We start from the raw sequence: 6,953 nt of genomic DNA on the forward strand, positions 1-6,953 counted from the left end.
CTGCCCTTCTTGCAAATGTGCAGCATTATGAAAAATGAAGGAGCGCCAAGATATGAAAGGCGTTCGCTGTTACGCGCTTGCAATGTTAACAGTTTTGTTGATTCTAATCAGGAATGATGGAGTTTGATCGCGTCGCTCGCTTATGGAGATGTGGTATAACACCATTAGCATGTTGAATTAACAGGTTTACAAAGGTTTATACATCTGTAACATCTTAAGTTCAGTATCTATGCGACAGAGCACTTTTTCACTTCATATGCTCACACTTCTGACACTGCTGACAGCTGCACGAGAGAGGGAGAGACAGAGCAGATTTATTTGTGCAGCTTCTGGAATTACAGTTTGTTACAAAGAACAAGTTTATTGATTTGATTTGTTCATCTGTATCTATTGGTTTACTAATATAGAGACTAATTTGCAGCTTCACTGTAAAGTGAATAAAAGTGTGCGGGAATTTCCCACATTATGAACGTGCAAATTGCAGGAATTATTACAATTGTGCACAATAGCCACAAACACCGCGCTGAATTTCAGGCTCTGCAAACTGTTTTATATTTCATATATATATATATATAAATATAAAAAACATTACTCTGCAATCTTCTAAATTAATTCAATGAAAAGCTGCGTCAATAGCATTTTGTTTTTCACTCTTGTCATATACTTCAAGGCGGGTGAAATCAAAGGTCATCGCGGGCCAACTTTGGCCCTAGTTTTGGCATCTCTGGTCTAAATGATTCAGTAACTAATTAATAAATCAAAATGATTCTTTTATGTATTGAGTAATCACAAATGCACGTTTCTAAAAACTGTATTTTGCGTGCGTTTATAGCTTCATGCTTTGAGTTTCCTCCATAAATTATGCAGTTCAGAAGATGAATCCTGTTGTTGAGAAAGACGGATCGCTTTGAAACGAGTGCAGGACTCAAAACGTGAAGAGAGCCCTAACCTGCGCAACTGTTGGTGGAAAGTTCTGTATTTACAGTACTCAACCCACATTCAGACCAAAAATACTCTCCGCAGCGGGGCGTGTGTACGATCCAACTCTCTCCAAACCATAAATACCTTGGCGTGATTCATAGTTTTGATTGTAAACAGGACTGTGTGTCTTTATAAGCCTCATCTTGTATGAATGTATGATGTTTGCATGCTCTTTCTAACCATGTTAACTTTGTAACTGATTTAATTGCCTTTGTGTGTATAATAATAAGTATGAATCAAACAAGGTTGTTTCCCTTTTCTTCCCGCAGCCATTTTAGAGCTCGATGACATTTAGTGCATATGAGAGCATTATGGGATAGACACTTGACAACATAACTGACACTCTGGAAATGGCAGCCACTCGGTGACCAACAGAAGGGATTGCAATTTTTGAAAGAAGAAGAGATGAAAAGAGTGCAGAGAGAGAGAGAGAGGAGTGACATAGATGAAAAAGAGGCCAAAGACAGTAGATGGTATGATGGGAAATGAAGGAGGGACAGACGGAGAGGCACAGAGAGGGGATACGAAAGAATGAGAGAGATGAGTGAGGGGGCAAGTCGAGAGAAAGAGAGAGAGACTGCTGAGTGTGAGAAAGGTATGGCTGAGGCCAGAGAAGTTTTTTGTCTGATAGAAATGTGAAGAGAGGGAGAGAATGGATTTAAATGGAGAGGGGGAGCAGAAAGTGTGTGAGAGAGAGAGAGATAGTGTGAGGATTAGAGAGAGAGTTTGGGGGGAGGCAGTGAGACTCGGGCAAACAAAGAGAACGTGGAGAGAATGAGTTGGGTGAAACATCAAAGGGATTTTTCGGCTGTGTTACCGGGACAACAGACATTTGCATGCGATTAGCTTTTTACATCATATTAAGAGGGATGGGGCGAGTGAGGGGATGCACACATCGTAAAGAGAGAGAGAGAGAGAGACGGCGGCGGCAACTCAGACTGACTTATGTGCTGACAAGCGGCCATTTGTCTTCTCAAGATCATGAGACGTAATTAGACGTAAAGAAAAACACATGATTCTCACTAAATCTAAAGAAAAAAAGATATTTTGCATAAAGAAAATTAAGCCTGCTTTTAGCCATTACGACTTTGTGCATTGTGACTATATTCATGACAGTTTAGCACATTTTTCTCTGAGTGTATTTATGTATTTACTTTATTCCCATTATTACTTTAATACAGTATTTATTATGGTAAACATTACTGTAGTATAAATAAATTTGTATTATTTATATATAGGTGATTCTCACAAAACCTGCCAAGAAAATATTGTAGATGTAGTTAACCTCAAATCACTACAAAAAAATAATAATAAAAAAATAAAAAAATCATATAAAACTAAAAAAAAGGAAAGAAAGAAAGATTATATTTTGGTAAAGAAGTTGAGGCCTACATTTAGGACCATTAAGGCTGGTTTTTTTTTTTTTTTTTTTTTTTTTTTTGCATTGTAACATAATTTTCAGGACACTTTTCAGCGATTCAAACAATACGCGATAAATGTATATATTTTTTAATCTTAATCAGGGTTTTGGACCTAACCAGCCGCGACAAGTGATGTTACATTCTGTCCATCACTTGCCGGGTAACCCCATCCGCTGTCCAAAAACGTTCTCATAACAGAATATTAAATGTTGAAGTTTTGTACTGGTTCAGAATTAAAAACACGTCATATGAGTCACACTGAATCATTTATTAGACTTCTGAATTATACTTTTGCGTCCTTTAAGAAGCTTGAAGAGGTGTTCACCATAAACTGACATTGTATGACATCAGTGAAAACAAAAACAAACAAAAGAATTACAATTTCTCCCTAAAATTGTAAACAGTGACTGAATTTTCATTTTTGGGTGAACTGTCCCTTTAAGCACATTTTATTGCCCAATTCTCATTAACACATTGTGTGCAGACCTTTTACTGTTCCCCTTGTTGATGATTATCATTACTGTAATAGTAATTTTTTTTTACTGTATTACAGTCCATAAACATTAAAATTAGGGTTGTCAATCAATTACAGTTTTTAATTAAATTAATTACTTGACATGTTGATTAAATTAATTGTGATTAATCACATATCAATATACAGTATTTGCTGAGAAAGCCCTTAAATAAAGACAATTCATTATAAATAAAACATAATTATTATTATTATAATTATAAATATATTAATTATAATTATTATAATAATTGAAATATTCATCTTAAAATATTTTTTTATATTTATTCCCATATTGTTGAACATGAGCCTGGAGTAGACAGCAATCCATTTTGCAACTGTTCTCACAGGATGAAAGGTCTGCGCTATTTTTAATTGTTGGTCTACATACATAAGGATGCTTTTGGAACGTCTCACTGGTTTTCAGCATCATACACACAGTGTTTTAGGACATTTTGAAAATCATGTGTCAAGATCCCTGCTGTTGTGCTTCATCCAGCTGGCAAGAACGCGTCCTGTGTGAGCGGCTCTCATTCTGTGGCTGCGCTGCTTGTGAGGTTTGTTGAGGCGCGCTCACTGCCCCCTGCTGATGCGCATTGCATTGGAAAATAGGTACTTTACTAAGGAATTTACATACGGATCATAAGGCATGATTAATTGTGCACATTTTTTATAAATGTTGTTATAAAAGTATTGTTTGAAGTTGATCTTAACTTTGAACATTCCTTTAATGGTCCAAAATTAGGCTACATTTTCTTTAATTTGGAGGTGAAATATGACCTGGACACGTTCTTGACTGGTTTTGTCAGACTTGTCCAATGTGTTGTTTGAAAACAAGTCATATTTAGTCATAGCTTCATTTTTAATAAATTCTAATTATAATAATATAAATAAATATATAATAAATATGTACAACAACAACTTGAATTCACAGTCCAGTAGACCCGAACAGACTGGCCATGTGCACCTCCTATAGTCATTCCACATACATTGATGAAAGCAGCAGACGTGCACCTGCCCTTTCTGTCTGTCTTTCTCTCTTTGGCCTGTTCTGCCATGTGTGTAATGCCTCAGTGCCCTCAGTACTGCGGCTGCATTGTGCTGCCAGGCGTCGTCATAGCCGTCGCCACGGTGCTATTGTCATGCCGATATTACAGTATCAATACCCTGACACTGCGACAAAGAGATAGCAGCCAATGCCACATCACTCCACCCCTTTAACCACTCTCCTCTCATTTCCTGTCTCCCTCCATCCTCACCCAATCGATCCCTCCATCTTTGACTAAATATGTGCGTTTTGATCCAGTGTCTGTCCCCTCCTCTCTTTCTCTCCATTCATGCCTTTCTTTCTTTCTCTCTCTCTCTCTCTGTAACATCTATCAGATTTCATCTGCCCTACAGACCACCTCCTATATCTTTCTCTCTTTTCCTCCTCTTCACATGTCATTTCATCTGCCCCTTTTCCCTCCTTCCTCCTCTCCATGCCATCTCTTCCAACTCCCCCTCCAAACCCCCCCCCACCCCACACACACCTCTGCATGTTTTTTTTTTTCTTCTTTTTTTTGTCTCCGTCTCACTCACTCTCTGCATATTAATTGGTGCATTTGTGCTGCAGCATACAAGACAATCAAAGCGTTGGGGGTGGGTGATGATATGACTGTATCAGACACTATACGCAAAACACAAACACACATTCACCCACTCATTCCGAAAACCTACAAAGTGAACGGACGGTCAAAGGTGTTTATGTTTTATTATCAATATCTCCTTCAAAAATCAACCTTACCATACAAAGTAAAAAATATGGCCTCTGAACCATACAAAACGCAAACAAACATCCAATAGCATCAATGAAACTGAATCTGACATTTACGGTTTTGGTCTGTGAATGCTATAAATCAAAGATTAATTCAAAGTCAGTGGTTATTTATTCATCCGTGTGATTGTTTGTTTACGGAAAGTCTCGGGTCAAATATGCAGAAAAGCTGGTAAAAAGGTAAAAGCAGATCTGTCGCTATATGAAGCCAGGTGTTGACAGACTGCGACCAATTATGACATATATACAATTTTTTGTCAATGAATGTAAATAAATAAAGCAATTTAATTGTTTATTTGTTTGTTTTTGGATATTTAATTAAATTATGTTTGTTTATGTGTATGTATGGATGCACTGAAAAAATATTTTGTGGTGAAGTAAATATAGCTGAAAAAAGATTAAGTAGGTTCTACATAGAACTTGAAAATATTAAGTAATTCAAACATTTACAAATTTATGATCTAGCTCAGAATATAACTAATGATCTAGTTTATAAGTAAATATTATTTATGATTGTTATCTTTACAATGCATCATCATGTATCAGTCCTAATTAAAAAAATCTTGTCATATGTATTCACTAATTTGAGTAAATTTCACTGGTAAATTAAATAAGTAAATTGTACTTAACTTTTCGAAGTTGGTGTTCCCAGTATGCACTGGGCTTGGATAATTAATGAGTTTGCATGAATTCACTGTTTGCTTTAAATGTTAAATACTCTCTAACTTTAATATTTTGTCATGAAGTTAAGTCGATATAAACTAATTTTATACCATTAAAATTAACTAAGAAAAAAGGAGTGCAAAAACTTAATAAAATAAAATTAAGTAAATCTTACTAGTCGTGTGTGTGTGTGTGTGTGTGAGTGTGTGTGTGAGTGTGTATGTGTGTGTGTCAGTGGGCAGGTTTAAGTGGTTTACGAGGAATTTTTGTCCTCATAAGGATAGCTGCACCAACGTGTGTGTGTGTGGAATCAGACAAAAACACATATTTTTATACAGGGCATTCAACAGCATCAATGATACTAAATCTGACATGCAGGATCTCTAAATGTTATTAATCAGACATTAAAGCAATGTAAGTTAAAAGGGATTATATTTATTTACAGTATGTATTTATTTATTTATATATGAATGGAAGGGTCATTGACAAATAAGGTTCTCTGATGTAAAAACAAGAAATCTTTTATAAATCTAATTCAAAACATGGCAAATTCCTAGAAATTCTGTTTTTGTGTCCATGTTGGTTCACAAATTTTTGAAAAACATTTGTAGCATTTCATATATATACACACTGGCGGCCAAAGGTTTGTAATAATGTACAGTAAATAATTGTTACTTTTATTCACCAAAGTGGCATTCAACTGATCACAATGTATAGTCAGGACATTAATAACATGAAAAATTACTATTTACTACAATTTGAAAAAAAAAAAATTCAGAACTTCTTAAACTACTTCAAAGAGTTCTCATCAAAAAATCCCCCACGTGCAGCAATGACATCTTTGCAGATTCTTGTTATTCTTGCTGTCAGTTTGTCCAGATACTCAGGTGACATTTCACCCCACACTTCCTGTAGAACTTGCCATAGATGTGGCTGTCTTGTCGGGCACTTCTCACGCACCGTACAGTCTAGCTGATCCCACAAAAGCTCAATGGGGTTAAGATCCATAACACTCTTTTCCAATTATCTGCTGTCCAATGTCTGTGTTTCTTTGCCCACTCTAACCTTTTCTTTTTGTTTTTCTGTTTCAAAAGTGGCTTTTTCTTTGCAATTCTTCCCATAAGGCCTGCACCCCTGAGTCTTCTCTTTACTGTTGTACATGAAACTGGTGTTGAGCGGGTAGAATTCAATGAAGCTGTCAGCTGAGGACATGTGAGGCGTCTATTTCTCAAACTAGAGACTCTGATGAACTTATCCTCTTGTTAAGTTGTACATCTGGTCTTCCACATCTCTTTCTGTCCTTGTTAGAGCCAGTTGTCCTTTGTCTTTGAAGACTGTAGTGTACACCTTTGTATGAAATCTTCAGTTTTTTGGCAATTTCAAGCATTGTATAGCCTTCATTCCTCAAAACAATGATTGACTGACAAGTTTCTAGAGAAAGCTGTTTCTTTTTTTGCCATTTTTGACCTAATATTGACCTTAAGACATGCCAGTCTATTGCATACTGTGGCAACTCAAAAACAAACACAAAGACAATGTTAAGCTTCATTTAACGAACCAA

Source organism: Myxocyprinus asiaticus, chromosome 1 (assembly GCF_019703515.2).
Source record: "Myxocyprinus asiaticus isolate MX2 ecotype Aquarium Trade chromosome 1, UBuf_Myxa_2, whole genome shotgun sequence".
Taxonomy (NCBI): Eukaryota; Metazoa; Chordata; class Actinopteri; order Cypriniformes; family Catostomidae; genus Myxocyprinus; species Myxocyprinus asiaticus.